General features: G+C 38.5%; 1 pseudogene across 1 annotated transcript; it reads left to right on the top strand.

The window, feature by feature from the left end:
- The first annotated feature begins 6,899 nt into the window (after positions 1-6,899).
- On the top strand, positions 6,900-8,031 carry LOC105503388 (annotated as a pseudogene). Its single transcript, XR_001000471.1, has one exon. The product of XR_001000471.1 is annotated as an HCLS1-associated protein X-1 pseudogene (transcript).
- Positions 8,032-27,912: the final 19,881 nt, after the last annotated feature.

The following is a 27,912-nucleotide window of genomic DNA, read 5'->3' as shown; positions in this document are numbered from 1 at the left end:
GCGGAGCTTGCAATGAGCAGAGATCCAGCCACTGCACTCCAACCTGGGTGACAGGGCAAGACTCTGTCTCACATAAAAATAATAATAAATAAATAAATACATAAATAAAATAAAGTAAATAAAAATAAATAAAAATTCAAAAGGTGGTCTGCAGGTATATAAGGGGGCCAAGGCTTATGTGACCTTAGGTATATTTGTTTTCTATGCTGCATAACAAATTATCACAATCTTTGTGGCTTAAAACAACACATATGTATCACAGTTTCTGTGGATCAGAGATCTGGGCACAGCTTAACTGGGCCTTCTGCTCAGGGTCTCACAAGGCTGTAATTGAGGGTACTGAGTAAGACTGGGTTCTAATCTGTAGGTTCCACTGGGGAAAGATCCACTTTTAAGGTCACTCAGGTTGTTGACATAATTCAATTTTCTGTGGCAGTAGGGTTCATGACAGCTTGTTTCTTCAAAGCCAGCAACAGAAAATAAGAGACTCTTGAGACAGTTTGCTAGCAAGACAGAGTGTTGTATAATATAACATCATCACAGGAGTGAGATCCCTTCATATTTAACATATGACATAATGTAATCATTGGAGTAACCGCCCCATCCCCTTTGGCACATTCTATTGGTTGGAAGCAAGTCACAGGTATGGCCCATAATCAACTAGAGGAGATGACACAAGGTTGTGACCACCAGCAGCTGGGGATCATAGAAGGCCACCTTAGAATCTTTCTGCTCTAAGGTGGCAGAGAAGATAGTGTCTCTGAGTCCACATGATGTTTCCTAGATCCTAGCTGGTGTCTGTAACAGAACAGCTATGATAGTTCCCGTTTATCTGCTGGGGATATGTTCCATGACCCCTAGTTGATGCCTGAAACTGTAGGTAGTACAAAATCCAATATATAATACATTTTATGCATATATATCTATGATAACATTTCATTTATAAATTAGGCCCACTAAGAGATTAACAACAATAACTAATAATAAAGTGGAACAATTACAACAATATACTGTAATAAAAGTTATATGAATGTGGTTTCTCTCTCTCAAAATATTGTAATATTTTTAGACTGTGGTAGATTGTGGGTAAGTTAAACCATAGAAAGTGAAACCATGGCTAAGGGAAGACTTCCTTTCTTTTTTTTTTTTTTTTTGAGACAGTCTTGCTCTGTCGCCCAGGCTGGAGTGCAGTGGCCGGATCTCGGCTCACTGCAAGCTCCGCCTCCCGGGTTTAAGCCATTCTCCTGCCTCAGCCTCCCGAGTAGCTGGGGACTACAGGCGCCCGCCACCTCGCCTGGCTAGTTTTTTGTATTTTTTTTTTAGTAGAGATGGGGTTTCACCATGTTAGCCAGGATAGTCTCGACCTCCTGACCTCGTGATCCGCCCGTCTCGGCCTCCCAAAGTGCTGGGATTACAGGCTTGAGCCACCGCACCTGGCCAGGGAAGACTTCCATGCTTTATTCTGCCCCCTGGACTAGTGGCATCTAAGGTACAATGAGTTCCATCTGACCTGTCGAGGCAACAAGCTGACACTCAGCACTAGGGTCCATGGTCTTAATCACTTTTCTTCAGATTGGAAGTCCTCATTCATAGAGACAATTTTCTTCCAACTACAGGCATTTTCAGCCCCTCCTCACTCCCTCACCAGGATATGTTGAATCTTCCAGTTTATACAGTCCATGCGGATCCTTGATCACTGCCATTAGCACACAAGGCCAGCTTCCTTACTTAGATCATCCCGTATTATTATTACTTTTGAAGCATGCTGGATGCAGCCCCGTGCGGGCCTTTGCAAGAGTCCCAAGGCCAATCCAAAGTATGTCAAGAGTAGGGACAAGAAACATCCCAGCATGTGAACTCTTCCTTCTCCTTCCCTCTTCTCTCTTTTTTCCCTTACTAACTAGGAACAGAAAAAACTGTTTCAATTTTTTTTTCTCACTTCCTGAGTTTTCTCTATTTTAAGAATATAGTAAACCTCCATGATCTAGGCAGTTATGCCCAGTCTGTCATATAGTAAATGAGAACTAGAAAAAAAATTAGCAAATAATTTTATCTGTCAACAGAGTTGGTTTTTCAAGATAATAGTCTTTCTATGAGCTCAAAATAGTCAATTTTTAAGACTTACAGCTGATCAATAACCTCTTTGGGGCAGGTTTTGTCTTCTCCTCCCTTGGGGCAATAAGCCTTATGACTCAGTCTTGGACATATAAAGTTGAAAGAGAAATTATTTAACAACCAAAAAAATAGAAATGCTTTCACAGAAATACACACACACACGTGCATACATATCCAAGAGTTTAAATCGATAAATGTGCTCACTACAGTAATTCCATCAAAGTTAATTTTAAAATGAAGTGGTAGAATCCCATTTTGCTGAAAATTTCTAGAAAAGAGATCATCTGACTAGTGGGATACAGTGGTGGCCCTATATTCATTCCTTCAGTTCTCATATTGGTTGGGTGAAACCTGGGACAGCTAGAGCCCCCGAATCTGTAGCTTCTAATCATGAACAGACTCATGTGGTTACTGAAGGAGTTTGGACAGGCATTCTTGTTGCTGCATGGTATGAAAAAGTTTAAGACTCACTGCTCTGGCATGCTGTTGCTACAGAGCTCTAAATTAGCAGAATATTAAGCTTGGTAAAATCCACCTGTTCTTTTATAATTGATTTTGTAAGGATAGGCTGTAATTATATATAACCTGCTGCAGCATTTGATTTGTGGTTATTGGTAGAAATCTGTACTCTGCCATTTACTCTCTGTCTTGGTTTTCTTTGTTGGTAATTAGCAGCAGTAAGAGGGTGTGAAAACTATTTTTCCTCTATACAAAGCCAAGTGGACCGTATGATAACATCACCCAAGACACTGGCCTCATTACTAGTGGGTTCTTACCAAACACATTAATTTGTCCCAAAAAGCAGACTTGTGGATCCAGATTGTCTACAGTGGGATGGGAATGGTGCCATTGGGGGTAATGTGCTGACAGTACTGATGTCTTATTGCCTTCCATGGGAACTTCTTCTCCTCCCTTCTACCTCCACCACCCACCCTTTTGTTCTATATATTTTTTGTCTTCTTTGCCTCCGTGACTATTTCCTAACCTTACTATGGGGCTGCTGGGTCCCAGTCTATCCAAGCAGGCCCATGGGGAAGCAGTACCATTATCTCAGCAGCAGCAGTGAACACTTCCGTAGTGCCAGGATGACAACTCTCAGTTGTGATGAGACAACCTTGTGAGACTAGTCTTCAAGGAATGTAGTGCACACTGCAAACACTCCTACATATGCATTTTTTAATCTGGAAACTGGATGTTTGGGAAAAGGCAGTATTTAAGGGGAAATTAAATTACTGAATTTGTGTGCACAACCATTCATGAAAAATAAAAACATTAGCAATTCCTCCCACCAAAACACACATGTGAACACACACATGCAATAAAATTTATGGCAGAAACATAAAGTAGTTTTGCTCATTTATAAACAGATTATACCAAAGAATATAAATTGACTGGAGCATGGGGAGTCCTAACCCAATAACTTGACTCAGTTCATCATGGCATGGCACTTGGTGCTGTCTAGAAAACTCTTCATAATCTCACACACCGTAAATATAATAAAAAAAAAACAAGATAAGGCTTTGATGAAAAGGAAAAAAATCCATATCAAAGAAACCCAGCTGCCCAGATCCCAGGGAGCTCATAATCATAGTCTTTCATACAGGAAGCAGTAGTCGGAGATTCAAGAAATAAAAGATAATTTATTTGGTATATACATACCACCGAGGATGAGGAATTCTTTCTGCATGAAAACCCAGCAGTGGCACCTCATTAAACAGGACCTAGACTTAATCTAAGTTGGAATAGATAAAAAAGAAAGGATTCATATGAAGCTCTCCAGCCTGGAGACTTAATCTCAGAGCCTCTGAGTATAATGAATGAATTAAGTAGGGCAAGTGATTAACAACAAAGAAGCGATCACTTATGCTTTTTTAAAAACTGAAATGTTATTGAATTTAGAGTAACATGTTCATTGTGTATGGACAGAGTTGGGCTGGAATTTTTTTTTAAAACCCTAGGAGAGATGGAGAAGGTGGGAGGGAGGGAAGAAGGGAGGGGGGAGAGAGAGAGAGAGAGAGAGAGAGAGAGAGAGAGAGAGAGAGACTAGAAAAAGCATAGATGGAAGCTGATTCTTAAAAGATAACATGAGTAATTTCCAACCTTTTTGGAGTACAGAACTTTATCTTGTTGTTGTTTTATTTGATGCCCTACTTATCTCCTCTCTTAAAATATGTAGTGTGTATGTATTTTTGAAGAAACACAGCCAATGAAAATTAGTTACGTAGCATGAAAATGGTAAAAATCATCACAATGTGACACAATCTAATTGGAGACACTTGGGGATATCAGGCAAGGAAAGCTGGAAATACCTCTGCTAATACAGAGATAAAGAGCCATGACATTGGGAAAATAACTATGAAGGTCATCTTAAAAGTGAAAATAGAAACAGTAACCCAATGAACATTATTTTGATGACTGTATGAGGGCAATTATCTTAGAAAAAAATCAGTTATTTGCATATCCATTTCTACATCAAATAACTAGTTAACTTATATTTTTTCTATATTAACTAGTTATATTTATAACAAAAACATATATTTAATACTCAAAGTTTATCTGATCTCATTATTCATCTTTGGAGCCCCAGTAATTGAGTTCTAAATACATTTTTGTTGACCACATGGATGAGTAGATAAATAAAGGAATGAGTAAATGAATTAATGAAGAAATACAACTTCGGCAGGCATGATCTCCAAGCATTTGTCTTGTTGAGGTGAGTCACAACTATTTCAGTATGTCTTAACTTTTTCCACTAAGGTACCCCTGGCTATAAAAAAGCCTGACGCTGTGTTCCTATGGCTATACTGCCAACAAGCATGAATTGTTTTAGAAGTATCATATTTTGGCTTAAGTTTCCACACAAATTTTGCTTTCATCTATTTAATAAATATTTATTGGGAGCCTTGTATATGGTAGGCACTGCGCCACTACAAAGGGTGCATCAGTAAACAAAATGAATACAATGTCTGCCTTCTTGGAGTTAGCATTCTAGGAGTAAGAGAAACAAAGTTTCACACAACTCAGTAAAATAACAGCTGCATTAAGAGCTACTTAGAGGAAAAGCAGAGTTCCACAAGACCTCCAATAGAAGGATTTGAACTAATGAGGGAAATTAGGGAAGGCATCATAAGGAAATAACTTTGAGCTGAGATCTTGAGACTGAGTACTTGACTAAAGTAGGTGGGGAAAGAAGATTCTGAGCAAAGGTAATATAGCATATTGATATGGTTTGGTTCTGTGTCCCCACCCAGATCTCATCTTGAATTGTAATCCCCACATATGGAGGGAGGGAAGTGATTGGATTATGGGGACAGTTTCCCCTGTGCTGTTCTCACGATAGTGAATGAATTCTCACAAGATCTGATGGTTTTATAGATGGTAGTTTTTCCTGCGTTCACACATGCTTTTTCTTGCCTGCCGCCATGTAAGATGTACCCTTTCCCCTTCCGCCATGATTGTAAGTTTCCTGAGGCCTCCTCAGCCATGCAGAACTGTGAGTCAATTAAACTTCTTTTCCTTATAAATTACCCAGTCTCGGTATTCTTCATAGTAGCATGAGAACAGACTAATACAAGCAATATAACTGGATCAGAGTGAGAAAGCAGAAAAGTGACACAAATGACAGAGGAGAAACAGTTTGGGGAAGGACACTGGGAGCTTAAAGGATTGATGGAAAAGCTTTCAAATGAACAGGATTTAGAAAACATTAAAGGGCTAGGGAGTAGGAAGTCCAGGAAGAGTATTAGCATACAAATAGTCAGGTCTGGGTGCTGCCCACTTGGATGAATCAACGTTAACCAATTTCTGCCTCTTTGTCCCTCTGCTCCAGTTCCTGGAGCATCCTAATGGTCTTGTTTTCAATATAAGCTTGCCCCCACCTAGGGGAGGACAGAGTGCCTGTCTGATGGTACCCCCAGACTATATCCAATGGGAAAGAAGTTATTTCCTAAAAGAAAAGTGGAATGTAGTTAGGAAGAAAGAATGAATACTGAGCTGCTCCAAATCAACAATGTTCACTACAGGTTGGTGGAGACCAGGCCATGAAGGGTCTTGTGTGTCATAAAGGACATTAGCCCTTATCCTAAGTGCAGTAAGGAACCTGTAGAGGCTGTTGAGCAGGAAGGGGGGAATAACATGATCAGGCTTACATTTCTAGAGGATCCTCTGGCTGATTTGTAAATAATGGATTAGAATGAGGCTATAGTGGAGGGCAGAGAGCAGCTAGGTCAGAGGCAATGGGGATTTGGCTTACAGTGGTAGCAGCAGGGCTGAGAAACTGTTGGATTCAGAATATACTGTAGGTGGAGTCTACAAGAGTTGGGAATAGGTTTGAAATAAGGGATAGGGGAGAGGAGGTTTCAGGTTTGGTGTGCATGGTTAATCTGCAAAATATTGGTTTCATTTTAATAGGAAATTGTGATCTAGTTTGGGAAGAGCCTCGTGAGATACAGCTTCCATGACTTGATCCTAAAAACTTATTCACTTGAAGTACTTCCTAAGGGAAACTTCCTAACTACTTCTTAAGGGAAAAATTTGTCTCTGGCTGTATATACTATACAAGGAGGTAAAATATCTACAATTTTGAAGGCAGATCCCCAATTTCACATAAGAAAACAAGCTTTTCATTAGATCCCTAAAGCATATGGGTCTGCCCTCAACTAGCAACACAGAAATCCTTGGTTCCAGGCTTCCTCTGAATGGACAATCTCAAGCTATCTGCTATTCTGTGCTTATTGGAAGCCCAACTGCAAGAAGTGATGGTTAGAGAACAGTAATATGGGCTGACACCTTGCTCAATTTCCCATAGGGCTGCGCAGGTTTCCCCCTTCTGCGAATGAACCACTGGAGGGGTTCAAAGATTCGAGCCCTAATACGGGAATGAGCCTCTTTGATCTCTTCCGGGGCTTTTTCAGCTTTCCTGGATCTCGGAGTCACAGAGATCCCTTTTTTGGAGGGATGACTCAAGATGAAAATGATGATGAGGAAGAAGAGGAAGAAGGGGGCTCATGGGGCCGTGGGAACCGAAGGTTCCATAGGCCTCAGCACCCCTCCACCCACCCCTCCACCCCAAGGAATTTGGTTTTGGCTTCAGTTCAGCCCAGGAGGAGGGATACGTTTCCACGATAACTTTGGCTTTGATTACCTAGTACGAGATTTCAATAGCATCTTCAGCAATACGGGGGCCTGGACCTTGCCTTCCCATCCTCCTGAACTTCCAGGTCCTGAGTCAGAGACACCTGGTGAGAGACTGCAGGAGGGACAGACACTTCGAGACTCAATTCTTAAGTATTTAGATAGTCATCAGCCCAGGATCTTTGAGGGGGTCTTGGAGAGTGATGCAAGAAGTGAATCCCTCAAAACAGCACCAGACTGGGCCTCCCAGAGACCATTTCATAGGTTTGATGACGTATGGCCTGTGGACCCCCATCCTAGAACCAGAGAGGACAATGATCTTGATTCCCAGGTTTCCCAGGAGGGTTTTGGCCCGGTTCTGCAGTCCCAGCCCAGATCCTATTTCAAGAGCATCTCTGTGACCAAGATCACTAAGCCAGATGGGATAGTGGAGGAGCGCTGGACTGTGGTGGACAGTGAGGGCCAGACAGAGACCACAGTAACCCAATACGAAGCAGACAGGAGTCCTAGGGATGATCCAGAATCACCAAGACCTCCAGCCCTGGATGATGCCTTCTCCATCCTGGACTTATTCCTAGGACGTTGGTTCTGGTCCCGGTAGCCTTGTTAACCCCCAGAGGCCTTCAAGTCCTTTCCACTTCTCACCCATTGCCCACCATCAATAAGCTTAGCTTCTCCTCTCGCCCGCTCAGGGACTTGGATATGTGGAATAGTGAATTGGGGGCATGTCAGTTTGTCATTCACCCAAATTGACCAATACAATCTTTATTTATGCTAAAAAAAAAAAAAGAGAGAGAGAATAATAATATGAATATTTGTGGCTAACATTTATTGAGTGCTTACTATACATTTAAAGATCTAATGCATTATTTCATTCAATCCTTACAAAACTATTAGTAGGTATTATATTTTTTCTCATGCTATAGATGAGAAGGCAGATGACTAGAGAGGTTAAGAAGAAAACAAATGGGAAAGTGGAATTTCTACCATTGTTGAATTATTATACATTCCAGGCATTTATCTAATCTCATGTAACACTTACCTCACAAGGTAGCTGTCAGGAGTACTATCTCACATTTATTTATAGATGAGGAAACAAGGGCATTGAGAGGAAATGTCATTTGCCCGAATGTATGCATCTAGTAAACTGCTATAATAGGATTTGAATTCTGGTCTCTCCAACTCCGAATCTCATGTTTTACCCCAGGCTACTTCTCGTGACACTTATATATCTTGCCCATGGTCATGCAGCATTCCAACAGCCTTGCTGTCTACCATCTACTGAGTAGTCACTATAAGTCATTCTCCATGTTGGGCACTGTGATAGTTTTGTGTGTTGACTTGGCTAGGTTACAGTCCCCAGTTATCAGTCAAACACGAACGCATGCATTCCATGAAGATGTATTGCAGATGTGACTGAAGTCCATAATCAGTTAACTTTAAGTAAAGGAGATTATCCTAGATAATATAGGTGGACCTGATTCAATTAGGTGAAAGGCCTTAGGAGCAGAGCTGAGGCTTTCCTGAAGAAGAAATTCTGCTGCCTATGGGCCACAGCTTCAGCCTATGCCCAAGGGTTCCAGGCCCTTCCTAACAGCCTGCCCTAGTTATTCAGAATTGTCCAGCCGACTCCCACAGTTATTCAAACCAATTCCTTGCAGTGACTCTCTTAGTATATATCTCCTGCTGGTTCTGGTCTCTGGTTAAATCTTGACTGATACAAGCATGTTACATGCATTATCTCATTCATTATTTTCAACAGTCTTAACAATAGAGTATTATCATTACCTCTGTTTTACGGATGATGAAACAGAGGACCAGAAAAGTTAAGTAATTTCCCCAAAGCTACACTGCTCATATATATTAGAGGCAGGATTCAACCCTACTTCTGAAACTTCAAACCCTGGCTTTTCAGCATTATGCCATGCCACGTAGTGCAGCATATTTGGAGAGTATGTACTCCATCCACTCTCTAAATTCATTCACTGTAAGAGTTGTAAAAAATATGCAATGAATAACTTTAATTTAAATTCCATTTTTGGTAAATCATTTGTAGATTTTTGAATGCACTGTTAAATTACCTTGCCTAACACAAAATGGTTGGTTGGTTAAAAAAGGAATTCCTTGTTAAGGAAGAAAAATAATGACCATGATAACAATGATGACCCAAATGATGGTCCATCATGCAGAAAACCAAAAGATCAAGTCCACAAATAAGCAGAAAATAAAGGATGATAATACATCTTTTCTCTACTTGGGCCAACGTTCAAAATTTAGTTTCAGCACATCGTCATCTGTCCATTAAATTTATGTAATTATTTTGGATGTCATTGGTTTTGTAGTTTTGCTATATATATGTACACATACATACATACATATATATATATATATATATTCAGTTTTATAGTTGTTTGAGACCATAGACATGAGAAGTTTGTGTTCACTTTTTTTCCATAGCATGATAACAGTATAGTAAAAGTAGGTTAACAGATAAGTTTTGTAGTAATTTATTTTTCCCTTTAAAAGGCACTTTTCATTATTTGAGTTTGCAAAAACAACTGGTAGAACTGATGCCTCCCTTTTTCACTTTAGCTTCCAGGGAACTCAGAAGCAAATTTGAAATTCAACTATGACAATTCTGTTGATCTTTTTTTGTCTGGACACAAGTGTTGTTCTTTCTATAATCTTAATATTTTAAAATTTTGACTTACATTTCCCCCATATCTGATTCATGTACATATAAATGTTGTAAATGGCCTTAAATCCTCTGCAGAATGAAGTGTGATATAAATATTTTTTAAATTATGATTGATAAATGATCATTTAATTCCTGTCAGTGAAAGTGGGAATGGACTATATACACAAAATATACCATCAAGTATGGGATAGTAAAATGTCTGCCAGATAATCATGATTCACTGACCTGTGCACTAATTCAAGATGGTCGCTTAAATTGAAGTGACTAACAGCACTAGGCAATACTCCTCCTGACCAATCTTTCTCTCCTAGGATTTAAACTAAAAAGTCAAAAATGTTCAAGAGTAAAGGAACCCAAAACTCCATAAGGAGAGAGAGAAATTCTTGGGAACTGAGCAGTCCTCACTATGCTGCTGCCCCACAGGTGCTAGGGACTTTGCATTTCAGCCGAAATGTTCTGCAACAGGGTTGTTATCTAGTCACTCCAAACTGAGATTATCTTCTCAGTAAGTCTGTCTAGTCTGCTGAGTTAGATTACAAATTCTTCCACAGAAGTGTTCCTACTTTCTGATATCATCCCTGTGTACCTACGCTTGTTTTCCGATTCAATCTTCACTCAGCGAATCCTATTGTTTCCTGCAAAATGATACAGGATGCAATTTGATGAGCTGTATCCCTGAGGAAGGTCAGAAAAAAACATAGATCTATTCTGCTGTATTTCCTGTTCTAAATGATTCAGGTCAACATATATTTGTCACGTATGATCATGTATCACTTGATGGGCCACGTTCTGAAAAATGTATCTTTAAGTGATTTCACCATTGTGCAAACATCCTAGGGTGCATTTATGCAAACCTAGATGGTGTAGCCTACGATACACCTAGGCTATATGGTATAGCCTATTCTTCCCAGGCTACAAAGCTGTACAGCAGGTACCATCCTGAATACTGTAGGCAACTGTAACAGTATAATAACTATTTGTTTATTTAATCATATTCAAACATAGAAAAGATACAGTAAAATACAGTATTATAATTTTATGGGGCCACTGTCATATATATTGTCCATTATTGTTCAAAATGTCATTCTGCAGCACATAAGTGTACTATTTGCCAAGCATTGTTCTAGGTACTACAGACTGCTTCTCAAGATTTAATGTTCATACAAATCACCTGCACATCCTTTAAAGGTAGATTCTAATTCAAAAGTTCTTGGGTGGGACCTGAGATTTTTATATCGTTATTGAGCACCCAGGTGATATCAATGCTGTTTGGCCTTGGATCACACTTTGAACAGCAAGGACATAAGGTAGTAATAATACAATACATTCCTTCCATTCAAGACATTTAAAATTTAGTTGGATAAATTGTGGAAGTGGTTAAGCATGAAGGCTTTCACATATATGAGGCATATCGTTTTGGGCAGCCTGTGATAGTAGATTTTGGGGAGACCCTGTTGGCAGATGAGAAAATTGTGATGCTGAATAAATGAGTGAGTGAGTTAATGAGTGAGTGAGTGATTGAGTGTGAGTATGTATTGGCAGTTGGGGACTGAGAAAAAGGAAATATCATTGAGGGAGGTATGTGAGATAAAACTTGAAGGATAGATAGAATTTTGATAGGTGAACACATGAGCACCAGCCAGGATAACAATATGAGTAAATAGTACTTAACATCACTAATTATCAGGAAAATGCAAACCAAAATCACTATGAGATACCACTCCCCACCTGTTAGTATAGCTATTATCAAAAAGATAAGAGATAACAAGGGTTGCTGAGGGTGTGGAGTAAAAGAAACCCTTGTACCCTGGTGGTGGGAATGTAGATTGGTTCAGCCATTATAAAAATATTATAGAGGTTCCTGAACAAATTAAAAACAGAATTACCATATGATTATGGTAATTACCATAATCAATTACCAGCATCAATTACCAGCAATCCCTCTTCTGGGCATATACTCAAAGGAGAGGAAATCACCACTTAATATAAGATATCTGTACTCCCATGTTCATTGCAACATTATTCACAATAGGCAATAGGCAAGATATGGAAACAATTTAGACGTCCATCAATGGATGAATGGGTAAAGGAACTGTGTGTGTGTGTGTGTGTGTGTGTAATGACATATTATTTGGCCTTAAAAAAGGAAGAGATCCTGCCATTTGCCACAACATGGCTGAATCTGGAGTACATTATGCTAAATGAAATAAGCCAGACGCAGAAAGAAAAATCATATTGCATGATATCTCTTATATGTGGAATCTTTTTTTTCAATAAAATGTCAAATATACAGAGACAGAATAAAACAGTCTTTCTAGAGGGTCATGGCAGGGTAGGGGGAAGAAATGGGGAGATATCAGTTAAAGGGTACAAAATAAAAAAACATGTAGGATGAACAAGTTGAAAGATCGAATGCACAATATGAGGATTATAGTTAATAATAATGTATTGTATTTGGGATTTTTTCTGAGTAGATTATAGCTGCTCTTACCAGAGAGGAAAGAATGGGATGACAGATATGTTAATTTGTGCTCCTATGTTAACCATTATACTATATATAAAAAAGATCATGCCATATACCTCAAATATACACAATAAAGTTTATTTTTCAATAACAAACAAAACAATATGAACAAATATATGAAGGCAAGAGATAATACTGGTTGTATTTTGAAAAGAGCCAGTAGTCTCATTTGATTGGTACATAGAGAAAGTAACAGAAAATATAGCAGGAATTAGGAATCTAGGAAGAGATGGTAAAGGGCTTTGAAGGCCATATAAAGAGTGACTTGTACTTATTTTGATAGTTAATAGGGAACCCTTAAAGGATTTAGAGCAGAGCAGTGATATTATGAGACCTGTTGTTTAGTTATGGCTATAGAATTAGAGCTGTGGTCCCTGGTCCAGCATCATCATTTTCACCTGAGTGTTTGTGAGACATTCAGGCCTGCTGCAGACTTACTGAATTAGAAATTCTGGGGGTGGTGCCTAGCACTCACTTTGAATAAACCCTCCAGAGGTTTCAGATGCACTCTGAAGTGTGAGAACCACTGGGTTAGAAAAATAGATCACAAGTTTGGCTACATATTAGAATCACCTGGGAGCTTTAAAAAAAAAATAGGCTGATGTGCAAAGCCGCCTACCATATTCATCAAATCAGAAATCTTGGGGATGAGATTTGGGTATTAACATTTTTTAAAGCACCTCAGGTGATTTTAATGGAAAATCCAGGCAGAGCATTACTGAAAAGAAGATGCAGCTTTGGTGAGGCTTGAGCTGGAGAGACTGGTTAGAGAGGGTTGCAATAATGAACTGGGGCTGTGTCCTGGGACAGGAAAAAAATGGCTATGAAATATGTTCCAGAGCAAGCCCTATCATATAGGATTGGGCAACTGCCTGCATATGAAGTATGAGAGGAGTCCAAGGGTTTCAAGTTTCAGAGAAGAAAGAGGGTTGGTGTCAAAGAATGCTGCCAGCTACAGAGATTATTAGAAAGATAATATTATTTTGTTGTTTTGTTTTGTTTTTTGAGAAGGAGTCTTGCTCTGTCACCGAGGCTGGAGTGCAGTGGCATGATCTCAGGTCACTGCAACCTCCGTCTCCTGCGTTCAAGCAATTCTCTTGTCTCAGCCTCCAGAGTAGCTGGGATTACAGGCATGCGCCACCACACCTGGCTAATTTTTGTATTTTTAGTAGAGACGGGGTTTCACCATGTTAACCACGCTCATCTCGAACTCCTGACCTCAAGTGATCCACCCACCTTGGCCTCTGTAAGTGCTTGGATTACAGGTGTGAGCCATAGAAAGATAATATTTGATTGATTAGTTATAGTAATCAGAAAGATAAAATAGTAGGTTGAGAGCTACTAGGATTGTGGGAAGATTTTCTTGGGAGGGAGGGTACCCAGAGGTATTTGGATTCAGAAGGGAAAAATGTTGAAGATGAAACAGATGAACAGGACAAATAATAGAACCAGGTTTGAGAGGAGTTGGGCAGAGATAAGCTCAAGGACACACAAAAAGGTGTTATTTGCAAGAAAAAAAGACACTATAGTTTGAAAACTAGATATTAAGAGAAGGAAAACTCCTGTTTTGGTAACATTGTGAACAAGATATTCTAAATAGCCCTACTACTTCGAAAATTCTAAATGCTGTGGATGACTTTTAACAATATATTTTAAAATGCATTGCTGAGCTCAGAAGAAAGTAAGAATCGAAGGTAGTGGGGGAAGGAGAAACAGAAGTGGGGGTAGGAGGTAGATAAAGAAGGAGGAACAAGCTGAAACCAGAATAGGGTAGTAAACAATGTAAAAGTAAAGAAACCCAGTGTGAAGATATTCATGCCAGTAATGTAGAGTTTTGGAAGTTGGAAATGAAATCCTAATCGTTGGGCCTAGGCAAATAAAGAAGCTGTACCTGAGATAATCAGGTACATCTGGCTCTCTTGAAGGTGCTACATTGTCAGTGAAAAATAGGCCAGAAACAAAATCTGTCAGCCATCAGAACAAGCCCGCAAGGAAACTTTTCTTCACCACAGCTGCAGATGGACATGAATTAATAATAATAGTAGGAATCTCGACTACACTCCAAACCCAAAAATTTGTTTCCAGAGATCTCCTTTAGAAGAAACTGGGATTTAAATTTATTCAACCAGCATGGTTGAAAAACACCAAGCCTAGAAGTTATTCCAGTATACTAGCATCCGTTTTGGCCAGCAAAAGCACATAAAATTATCTGTGAATAAACCATCCTCAACCCAGACCTATGAGAGCCCCACAGATTGTTTAACCAAATAGAAGCACACATCAGGAAACAAGTGTTTAATCACTAAACACATAAGGAAACAAGTTACCATGAATAAGACTCAGAAGAAACAAGAAAGAACAGATTTAAACCTTTAAGAATTTTAAGTATTTGTTGTTGTTGTTTTGAGACAGGGCCTCCCTCTATCACCCAGGCTGGAGTACAGTGACAGGATCTCAGCTCACTGCAGCTTGGACCTCCTGGGTTCAAGCAATCCTCTGGCCTCAGCAACAGTCCCCTCCTCCCCATAGCTGAGACTATGCCACCACCCCCGCCCCTGGCCAGTGTTTTTTTGGTTTTTTTGGTTTGTTTGTTTTTGTTTTTTGTTTTTTTGGTAAAGGCAGGGATTTGCCATGTTGCACGGGCCTGTCTTGAACTCCTGGGCTCAAGTGATCCTCCAGCCTAGGCCTCTGCACGTGCTGGGATTACAAGTGTGAGCCACTGCACCCAACCAATAATTTTAACTGTTACTGATAAAAAATAGGATGCACAATAATCTGGATCTTCAAATAAATAAAAGAAACAAAAATGAGCAGAAAATAAGAGATCAACAATGAACATAAATATTTGAGAATTAAAAATAGAAACAACTTAAATATAACCACTGATATTAAGTCTTAATGGATGGCTTAAGCAACAAATTGAATACATATAGCTGAAGCCAGAAATGGTAAACTAAAGTGTGTATCTAAGGAAATTACCTAGATTGGAGCACAGATAAAAACATGAAAGAGAAGCTAAAAGATATGGATTACAGTATGTGAAGGTTTAGCATAAGTCTAATCAGACTCCCAGAAGAGAAAACTGGAAAGAATAGAGGCAATATTTGAAGAAATAATGTTTGATAATTTTCCAGAACTAAGAAATTCTAATTCACAGATTCCAAAATCACAACAATTCCTAAATAGGAAAAACAACAAAAACAAAGAGAAATCTATACCCAGAGACATCATAGGACAACAAGAAAACCTTTAAGTAAGCCAGAGAAATACCAACTATGGAAGCCAGAGGAGAGTAGAATAAAAATTTCAATGTGCTAAAAAAAAAAAAAAAAAAAAATCCTATACTCAGAAAAAAGTGTATTATAAGAACAAAGGGGAAATAAAGACATTTAAAAATAAACAAAAACTTTGTCACCAACAGAGCCTCACTGAAGGAAATTTTAAAAGATATACTTCAAACAGAAGGACAGTAATCACAGAAGGTCTGACATGCAAGAAGTATTTTAAAAAAGTAGTAGTAAATGTGTAGGCAAATATAATGAACACTGTGTAAAACTATAGTAATCCCAATTACCCTGACTTAATAATTACACATTGTATGCATGTATCAAAATATCACATGTACCCCTTAAATATGTACAAGTATTATGTATCAATTTTTTAAAACCATAGTAATGACGTCTGGTGGGCTTAAACAGAAATAAAATTATTTAATAGTAATATAAGTTGGAAGGATATTAGAGTAAAACTGTCTTAAGCTCTTTGTACTTCCCAGGAGAAGGGTAAAGTTATTCCTTGCCATTATTCTTTAATAAGTGTGCATAGTATAACTGAAAATAATAGAAGTAAAGTATATATGTTTATAATTGAAATAATAAATAAAGCATATATGACTTCTAAACCAGTACAGGAAGGGGGATGGAATAAAAACACATGTGATCATTCCAGAAGGCCACAATTAATGAAAGGAAAATTAAACAGAACAGCCAAGACTAATTGAAAATATAAGAACAGGAGATTTAAATATGCCATTAATTACATTAAGTATAAGTGAACTAAATATTCCAGTTAAAAGACAAAGATTGTTTATCTGAATTTTTAAAAATCCATTTATCTGCTAGTTATTAGAGACTCACCTAAAACACAGGATAACAGAAAGGTTGAAGGTAACAGAAAGCAATAAACTTTACTACGCTGATACCACCTCAAAGAAAGCTGAAATTGTTGACTGATATTAGATAAAGTCAACTTCAAGGCAAAAAATGTTACTAAGATAAAGTGGGTCACTTCTAACAAGTCAGGAGGAAAACAGACAAAACACATTAACAGGCATTTCACAGAATAATAAACACGAATGGCCAATAAACCTGGAAAGATGCCCACCCTCATTAGTAATAAGGGAAACACAAATTAGAAGCAATGGGTTATAGTTTTATACCACTGGATTGGCAAAAATTTTGAAGTCTGATGATACTAAGATCTAGTCAGGATGTAGAGAAAAGAGAATTTCGTTCACTACTGTTAAAGTATTAATTAACATAATTTTTTTAAAAAGTTTCACATTGTCTTGAAAAGTTGAAGTTAAACAGACCCTAAATGTCAGCAGTTTCTCTCCCAAGTATATACCTAAATAATCTTTTGCACATGTACATGAAGAGACAAGCTTAAGAATGTTCATTAGTAACAAAAAGTGGGAAGCAATCCAGATGGACATCAAAAGAAGAATGAATAAATTATGTTTCATTCGTTCTATGAAATACTATTTATATGAGAATGAATGAACTGCAAAAAAGCATCAACATGGATGAATTGCACAAACATAATGTTGAGTGAAAAAAGCAACTCGCAGAGGGAAAAACAGGCAGTATGACACCATTCATATAATGCTCAAAAGCACTGACAATGTATTATTTAAGTATTGACACATATGTGATAAAAGTATATGTGATAAAAGAAAGCAATGAAAAAGAAGAAAAGATAAAATCAGAATAGTGTTTGCCCTCACGGGGATGAAGGGGGCATAATGAGGGTAGGGGTGGCACACAGGAAATTTCAGTGATGTTTGTAATCTTGGATCCTTAAGCTTCAGGGTGGGTATAGGCATGTTCATCACACTTATCTTAATACCAAATATAAAAATTATATACAATGATAGACTAGATAAAGAAAATGTGGCACATATACACCATAGAATACTATGCAGCCATAAAAAAGAATGAGTTCATGTCCTTTGCAGGGGCATGGTTGAAGCTGGAAACCATCATTCTCAATAAGCTAACACAGGAATAGAAAACCAAACACCACATGTTCTCACTCATAAGTGGGAGTTGAACAATTAGAACACATGGTCACAGGGAGGAGAACATCACACACTAGGGCCCGTCAGGGAATGGGGGCAAGGGGAGGGATAACATTAGGAGAAATACTTAATACAGATGACGGGTTGATGGTTGCAGCAAACCACCATGGCACATGTATACCTATGTAACAAATCTGCACATTCTGCACATGTATCCCAGAACTTAAGTATAATAATAATAATAAAAAGAAAACCACATGCCACAGAGCACTGGTTCCCCCCTCAAAAAAATTATATATATGTATGTATATTTGTTTGTATGTGTTAAATACAATCCTAAAATAGAAAAAGGTTAATTATGCAGAGAGGAAGGATGATCAGATGTGCATGGTGAAGACATTATGATGGGATTAGAGGCTAAGAGAGAATAATGGCACTTAGGGCAGCCACTGTGGGGCATATGCTGGGAAATCATAATACATTTAGCTTTCCAAAATAATTCTGAAGAAGCACCTGGTGGGCCCTCTGAGTCATTACGCTGACAAAATAAGATTGTTCTTCTGCCACCCCTTCCTTTCCTTGACTCTACACCATAATAATAGTAATCATATTCTTTTTTTTTTTTTTGAGACGGAGTCTCGCTCTGTCGCCCAGGCTGGAGTGCAGTGGCCGGATCTCAGCTCACTGCAAGCTCCGCCTCCTGGGTTTACGCCATTCTCCTGCCTCAGCCTCCCGAGTAGCTGGGACTACAGGTGCCCGCCACCTCGTCCGGCTAGTTTTTTGTATTTTTTAGTAGAGACGGGGTTTCACCATGTTGGCCAGGATGGTCTCGATCTCCTGACCTCGTGATCCTCTCGTCTCGGCCTCCCAAAGTGCTGGGATTACAGGCTTGAGCCACCGCGCCCGGCCATTAATCATATTCTTAATAACAACCATTTGCTGAGTGCCCACTATGGGCCAGTAGCTATATATGTGTGTGTGTGTGTATAATTGTCTTTATTTTACAGGTGAGAAAAATTAGGATGAGAGAGGTTTAATGTTTTGCCCAAGGTTACACATCTGCTAGTAGTATTCATAGGAGCTAGGAGTAGAGCTGGAATTCCAACCCAGGTCTCTGTGACCTCAATGCTTGTGCACTCACCACTCTACTCTTTTCCTCTTCCCCACCATCACCCAAGTCCCTTTATGCAGTTTCCATGCTATAATTTCTGGGCCTTTGTGGGCTATATCCTGCTTTGGTTACTTCTAATCTGCCTGATAATTAGGACTGATAGATTGAACGCTCAGTACCATGAGGAAATAATACACTGGGATGGAACAGAATGCCCAATTTTGATTTCTGTTTATGTTAGTGTTATCAAGGGAAAAGAGTGAGAGAGGGAAAATACACATGTTAAACTAGCAATCACAAAAGTCAAGCATATATTCCAAAGTCCTCTAGGTTCTTTTACATGACAAGTTATGGTATTCATGAATGTATCTGTAATCTAGGTACATAAACATTTGGGGGAAAAGAAAATGACTGATGTGAACTTTTAAACACCATCCCATATTTAAGACACTACCATGGTCTATTATATAACAAGAAAACTCTCTAACCTCAGCCCTGCCTCTGCTCCTAAATCTCCAAAAACTCTTTCTGTGTTTCCATGTGGCATAGGTAGCTGTATTTCCCTTATGTCTCATGTACCTAACCTGTAGTGTAGTTTGAAACACACAAAGGTGTAATAACACTATTCTGGAGTCAAGCCATGCACTGCAACACAGACATAAAAGAGAACACTGGATAATAAATGACTCGTTGTGGTCCATCTTGTCTTTGGTTGAAAATAATCCTTCAATAAAGAAATAACAGATGATACATGAGACACATACTTAACTAGGATTAAAATCTCTGTTTCTAGCAGATAAATTCTTAAAATGTTGTTGATAATCAGAGACAGAATTAGTTCGTTGTTTCCTAGATATCCTCTTTAATAATAGAGCATCATAAGCTAGCATCATGTGTCTTTCAGTTTTCACATAATTTAGAATAAAGTTTGGAACTGCAGAAAACATCAGGGGATGACATGGGAAATACTGATTATTTTTCTGGCCGAGGAGTAATTTTGGTCCTGATTTTCTGTATTCCCATTCCAAAGTTGGAATGAATAAAGAAACAGAAAGAAAAGCCTTAATTGACAATATAATGCCCACAAGCATCAACAGATGTGATCCCTTGTAATGAAGCATGTGGGTCTAATTTGGCATCACTAACCACTTGGAGGATCTCCTTGCTGAGTTCTTGCAGGCTATCCTTCTAAACCTATGTTTGGCTGGCACCTGTGCCCTGTTGAAACTGGCATACTACCCTATGAGTGGGCACAGTGCCACCCTAACAGATGGCCATAAGAGTCATCATGCCAGAGAACTACTATTGTTTATAGCAAGTTTAGCTTAACAGCAATTGGCATCTGTTAAAGAATGACAAAATGGTGGCCTACCTTTGTGAAAGCTAAACTATGACCTAAAATGGGCATGTCTGAAATTGGTATTTCGGAGTCATTTCACATACTCAGTGAAGACCTCTAAGAGAGGAAGTGGCACTGCAACAATGTTGTATCTGTACTAAGGTGCTAGCAAAAGGAGACAACAACACTTTTCAAGGTTCTACAATAAATTCAACATCCTAGTCTCCTAGAGCCAATAAAGAATTCAAATTCAACATCATTAGAAGTAAAAATTTAAAACATCAGCCCTTGAATGAACTTTCTGCTTGGTCACCTACCTAAAGCTACTCTCATTGATAAGACTCACTTGTTTCATTATCAATGCGTAAGTCATTTGTGAACATTTTTTGAGGGAGAACATTTAATTTTAAAACTCACATATTTATAAATAATGGTTGAAAATGTCAGATATAACTACAGCCCCAAACTGGGAGGGAAACCATGATTACAGGATGGAGTATAGAGAGGTTAGTAGTAGCTGAAGGACACAATGACTAACCCCAATTAACACAAAATTTGTGTAGGCCTGTTTAGATTCATCTAAAGGGAAAATAAAAGGAAGTTTAACTTTTATGAGCACCTACCTTGTGTCAAGGACTGTGGGATGTACTTTGCACCCAGTTCTTAACTTTTCACAATTCTAATATTCATATATTTCAGATTCCACAGTTTATAACACTAGCTCCCTGACAGTACAGTTCAGATTTCAGTTCCCACGGTATATTGCGAATAATTGCATTAAGTACAAACCTCACTGCTGGCTCTTCAGTCTACAAATCTACTATGTAATAACAATGTGCATCATGACTAGTGATCTATTTCATCACTTCTTTCAATGTCTGCCAGTGACTGGTCACTAATCATCTGTTATTCAGTTCATACACATACGGCAAGATGTGTAGCTGTGTTGTCCCCTCGCCTCTCAGTGACACATCCATGACATTTTATGAAAATAGATATACATCTATAAAAGTTATTTTTTTATATGTAACACAGCCTCTTAAATTAAATATGAGTATTACATTAAATAAAATCAATAATTACAGCCTAATATATGTGGTAATGTAGTATATGGTAAAAATCACTTGGGAAAAGATGAAATAGTGTTTAATATATTATATTTGATCAACAAGATGGCAACTTGGAGAAAAATCAAGATTAGAAATATTTAACCCCAACTAACACTAGTTTGTGTATGGAATGAAATAAATGAATGATAACTAAAACATGGAACAAGAAAGACAAAGAGAAGCAATGAAACAGTAAATAATAACATAGAAAGTGAAATTAGAATCAAACATAAATGGACTTATAGAAGAAATATCTGACAGTGGAAAGTATGACACTGCCATCATTCAAGAGACTCTAGATATGAAGTCAGAGGTAACTTCGTGAAGGTGAGCTAATCAACATAAATCAGGAAAGTCATTGTAAGAAAAGGATGGGATGGTCCCTGAAGAAATGACACTAGTGAAAATTTTCACATTAAGGAAACCCTTGGAGATATTTCAGAATATTGACAGCGCAAATGATAAGATATTGAAGCTGATTCAAACTTGGAAAAGAGTATGACAACTCACCAAAGTATAGAAAAGATTCTTGATCTGTATTGAAAGTTACTGTAAGACAAGGTGAACACCATTCACACTATTCCTGATACAACAATTTTTAACAAAGATATAAAACACTCTAATTTTCAATATTTCTAATGCTTTAAATTATAGTGTATGACTAAATATTAGTTTCATAATTTTATTACATTCCCTTATACATTTATAACAAATAGTAAGAATTTGTGATGACATTTTGAGAAATTTTTAAAAGACACAAAACAATAATTATTCTCAATAATCAATGGGACCACCTTACATGTTTTCAGCTTACATGGTCATTTTTATGGAATTGCACTATTGTGCAAAGCATGAATTGCCTTACAGTATTTCATTTGAAACCCAGAAAAACCCTAGGGAATAGGTATACAGTTCAAATCACACAGGTGAAGAAGAAAGGAGACGTTAAGTACTTAACTAAAGGTCAGACAACTTGGAAATAATAGAGTTATATATAAGGTACTTAGCAAATAGTGGACACTCAAGAAAGATATTTTCTCTTCAAAATGATTTCATACACCTATGTGAATCTGGCCTCAAAGCTATACTTTTTCTATATGTGACACAGTCTCCTAAATTAAATATGAGTATTTCATTAAATATAATCTAGCAGTAGAACTTAATATATGTAGTAATTCAGTATATGATAAAAATCACATGGGAAAAGATGAAATAGTATTTAATATATGATATTAGGTCAACAAGATATCAACTTTGGGGAAAGATTAAGATTAGAAATATTTAACCCCAACTAACACTAATTTGTGTATAAAATGAAATCAAAAGCTACATTCCTAGTTGAAAGTCTACCTTTTTATATCAAAATTGAAGTCAGGTATATAAAAAATGTAATTTAAAAAAGCAATACCAAAAAGGCTATAAAATATACTTTAGTTGAGTTTTTCTGAAAATTTTAGGGTAAGAACGTCCTAACATGTCATAAGAATCAGGAACCATAAACTTGAGGTCTGGAAAATTTGAGTATAAAAAAACTAAAAATTAAAAATTATGTTTAGTCAAACAACACCTCAAACTAATTTTTTAAAAAGTGACAAACTGTGGAAAATATTTTCAGCTACATATGATGAGAGAAAAGAATATATTATTTAATATACAATAAGCTCTTATAAACTAAAAATTTTTAAAAAGAACAAAAAAAGGTTATAATAGAAAAAATGGTAAAGGGTACCTTCTGAAATAAGAAAATAAAAGCAAACGACACTAAGCATATAAAAGGGTACTCAACTTCAGTAACATTTGAACAGCACAAATAAAAATTACAATGAGATATCGTTTCACCCTTATCAGATTAGCAAAGTTGAACAATGCCAACTCTAAGATAATCAAAACATACCTTGGCCTAAAAACTCCTTCAGCTGATAAACAACTTCAGCAAAGTTTCAGGATACAAACTCAATCTCAATGTACAAAAATCACTAGCATTCCTATACACCAACAACAGTCAAATAAGAAAGTCAATCCCATTCACAGTTGCCACAAAAAGAATAAAATACCTGTGGCTGGCAAGATGGCTGAATAGGAATAGCTCCATTCTACAGCTACCAGCAAGATCAACACAGAAGGTGCATGATTTCTGCATTTTCGACTGAGGTACCCAGCTCATCTCACTGGGACTGGTTAGACAGTGGGTGCAGCCCGTGGAGGTTGAGCCAAAGCAGGGTAGGGTGTCACCTCACCTGGAAAGCACAAGGGGTCTGGGAACTCCCTCCCCTAGCCAAGAGAAGATGTGAGGGACTGTGCATTCTGGCCCAGATACTACACTTTTCCCATGGTCTTCACAACCCACAGACCAGGAGATTCCCTCAGGTGCCTACACCACCAGGGCCCTGGGTTTCAAGCGCAAAACTGGGTGACCATTTGGCTAGACACCAAGCTAGCTGCAGGTGGTGTTTTGTTTTGTTTTTTCATACCCCAGTGGCACCTGGAATGCCAGAGAGACAGAACCATTCACTCCTCTGGAAAGAGGGATGAAGCCAGGGAGCAAACTGGTCTAGCTCAGAGGATCCCACCCACGCAGAGCCCAGCAAGCTAAGATCCACTTGAAATTCTCACTGCCAGCACAATAGTCTGAAGGCAACCTGGGATGCATGAGCATGGTGGAGGGAGGGGTGCTGGGATGCATGAGCGTGGTGGAGGGAGGGGTGCCTGCCATTACTGAGGCTTGATTAGGCAGTTTTCCCTTCACTGTGTAAACAAAGCCGCCAAGAAATTCAAAATGGGCAGAGCCCACCACAGCTCAGCAAAGCCACTGTGGCCAGACTGCCTCTCTAGATTCCTCCTCTCTGGGCAGGGCACCTCTGAATGAAAGGCAGCAGCCCCAGTCAGGTGCTTATAGATAAAACTCCCATCTCTCAGGGACAGAGGACCTGGGGGAAGGAATGGCTGTGGGCCCAGCTTCAGCAGACTTAAGCATTCCTACCTACCAGCTCTGAAGAGAGCAGCAGATCTCCCAGCACAAGTGCTTGAGGTCTGCTAAGGGACAGACTGCCCCATCAAGTGGGTCCCTGAACCCCATGGCTCCTGACTGGGAGACACCTCCCAGCAAGGGTTGACAGATACCTCATACAAGAGAGCTGTGGCTGGCACCTGGCAGGTGCCCCTCTGGGATGAAGCTTCCAGAGGAAGGAACAGGCAACAATCTTGTTTACTGCAGCCTCCACTGGTGATACCCAGGCAAACAAGGTCTGGAGTGGACCTCCAGCAAACTCCAGCAGACCTGCAGCAGAGGGGCCTGACTGAGAAGGAAAACTAACAAACAGAAAGGAATAACATCATCATCAACAAAAAGGAGGTCTACATAAAAACTCCATCCAAAGGTCACCAACAACAAAGATGAAAGGTACATAAATCCATGAAGATCAGGAAAACACTATGCAAAAAGGCTGAAAATTCCAAAAACCAGAATGCTTCTTCTCCTCCAAAGGATCATAACTCCTTGCCAGCAAGGGAACAAAACTGGATGGAGAATGAGTTTGACAGATTGACAGAAGTAGGCTTCAGAAGGTGGGTAATAACAAACTCCTCTGAGCTAAAGGAGCATGTTTTAACCCAATGCAAGGATGCTAACAATCTTGAAAAAAGGTTACAGGAATTGCTCACTAGAATAACCAGTTTAGAGAAGAACATAAATGACCTGATAGAGCTGAAAAACACAGCACAAGAACTTTGTGAAGCATACACAAGTATCAATAGCCAAGTCAATCAAGCAGAAGAAAGGGTATCAGAGACTGAAGATCAACTTAATGAAATAAAGCGTGAAGACAAGATTAGAGAAAAAAGAATGAAAAGAAACAAATAAAGCCCCCAAGAAATATGGGACTATGCGAAAAGACCAAACGTGTATTTGATTTTTGTAGCTGAAAGTGATGGGGAGAATGGAACCAAGTTGGAAAACACTCTTCAAGATATTATCCAGGAGAACTTCCCCAACCTAGCAAGACAGGCCAACATTCAAATTTAGGAAATACAGAGAACACCACTAAGATACTCCTCAAGAAGACCAACCCCAAGACACCTAATCATCAGATTCACCAAGGTTGAAATGAAGGAAAAAATGTTAAGGGCAACCAGAGAGAAAGGTCAGGTTACCCATAAAAGGAAGCCCATCAGACTAACAGTGGATATCTCTTCAGAAACCCAACAAGCCAGAAGAGAGTGGGGGCCAATATTCAACATTCTCGAAGAAAAGAATTTTCAACCCAGAATTTCATACCCAGCCAAACTAAGCTTCATAAGTGAAGGAGAAATAAAATCCTTTACAGACAAGCAAATGCTGAGAGATTTTGTCACCACCAGGCCTGCATTACAAAGCTCCTGAAGGAAGCAGTAAATATGAAAAGTAAAAACCGGTACCAGCCACTGCAATAACATATCAAATTGTTAAGACCATCGACACTATGAAGAAACTGCATCAACGAATGGGCAAAATAACCAGCTGGCATCATAGTGACAGGATCAAGTTCACTCATTAACCTTAAATGTAAACAGGCTAAGTGCCCCAATTAAAAGACACAGACTGGCAAATTGGATAAAGAGTCAAGACCCATCAGTGTGCTGTATTCAGGAGACCTACCTCATGTGCAAAGACACACACAGAGGTTGCAATCCTAGTCTATGATAAAGCAGACTTTAAACCAACAAAGAGCAAAAAGTACAAAGTAGGGCATTACATAATTGTAAAGGAATTGATGCAACAAGAAGAGTTAACTATCCTAAATATATATGCACCCAATACAGGAGCACCCAGATTCATAAAGCAAGTTCTTAGAGACCTACAAAGAGACATACACTCCAATGCAATAATAGTGGGAGACTTTAACACCCCACTGTCAATATTGGAAAGATCAATGGGACAGAAAATTAACAAGGATATTTGACATCTACAGAACTCTCCACCCCAAATCCAAAGAATATACATTCTTCTCGGCACCACATGGCACTTATTCTAAAATTGACTACATAATTGGAAGTAACACACTCCTCAAAAAATGCAAAAAAAGGAAATTGTAACAGTCTCTCAGACAACAGTGCAATCAAATTAGAACTCAGGATTAAGAAACTCACTCAAAACAGCACAACTACATGGAAACTGAACAACCTGCTCCTGAATGACTACTGGGTAAATAACGAAATTAAGGCAGAAATAAAGAAGTTCTTTGAAACCAATGAGAACAAAGACACAATGAACCAGAATCTCTGGGACACAGCTAAAGCGGTGTTTAGAGGAAAATATATAGCACTAAATGCCCACAGGAGAAAGTGTTAAAGATCTAAAACTGACACCCTAACATTACAATTAAAAGAACTAGAGAAGCAAGAGCAAACAAATTCAAAATCTAGCAGAAGACAAGAAATAACTAAGATCAGATCAGAACTAAAGAGGATAGAGACATGAAAAACCCTTCAAAAATCAATGAATTCAGGAGCTGGTTTTTTGAAAAGATTAGCAAAATAGATAGACCACTAGCCAGACTAATAAAGAGGAAAAGAGAAAAATCAAAGAGACACAATAAAAAATGATAAAGGGGATATCAGCACTTATCCCACACAAATAAAAACTACCATCAGAGAAAACTATAAACACCTCTATGCAAATAAACTAGGAAATCTAGAAGAAATAGATAAATTCCTGGACACATACACCCTCCCAAGACTAAACCAGAAAGAAGTTGAATCCCTGGATAGACCAATAAGAAGTTCTTAAATTGAGGCAGTAATTAATAACCTACCAACCAAAAAAAGCCCAGGATCAGACGGATTCACAGCCAAATTCTACCAGAGGTACAAGGAGGAGCTGGTACTGTGCCTTCTGAAACTCTTCCAAACAATAGGAAAAGAGGGATACTTTTCTAACTCATTTTATGAGACCAGCCTTATCCTGATACCCAAACCTGGCAGAGACACAACAAAAAAAGAAAATTTCAGGCCAATATCCCTGATGAACATCGATGTGAAAATCCTCAATAAAATACTGGCAAACCGAATCCAGTAGCATGACAAAAAGCTTATCCACCATGCTCAAGTCGGCTTCATCCCTGGGATGCAAGACTGGTTCAATGTACACAAATCAATAAACATAATACATCAATAAACAGAACCAATGACAAAAACCAAATGATTATCTCAACAGATGCAGAAAAGGCCTTTGATAAAATTCAACACCCCTTCATGCTAAAAACTCTCAGTAAACTAGCTACTGATGGAACGTATCTCAAAATAATAGCTATTTATGACAAACCAAAAATCAATATCATACTGAATATGCAAAAGCTGGAAGCATTCCCTTTGAAAACCAGCACAAGACAAGGATGCCCTCTCTTGCCACTCCTATTCAACACAGTAATGGAAGTTCTGGCCAGGGCAATCAGGCAAGAGAAAGAAATAAAGGGTATTCAAATAGGAAGAGAGGAAGTCAAATTGTCTTTGTTTGCAGATGACATGATTGTATATGTAGAAAGCCCCAACGTCTCAGCCCAAAATCTCATTAAACTGATAAGCAACTTCAGCAAAATCTCAGAGTACAA

This window comes from Colobus angolensis, unplaced genomic scaffold, assembly GCF_000951035.1.
Source record: "Colobus angolensis palliatus isolate OR3802 unplaced genomic scaffold, Cang.pa_1.0 Scaffold85, whole genome shotgun sequence".
Taxonomy (NCBI): Eukaryota; Metazoa; Chordata; class Mammalia; order Primates; family Cercopithecidae; genus Colobus; species Colobus angolensis.
Note: the sequence above shows the minus strand (reverse complement) of the source record. Positions and strands in the feature narration are given on the sequence as shown.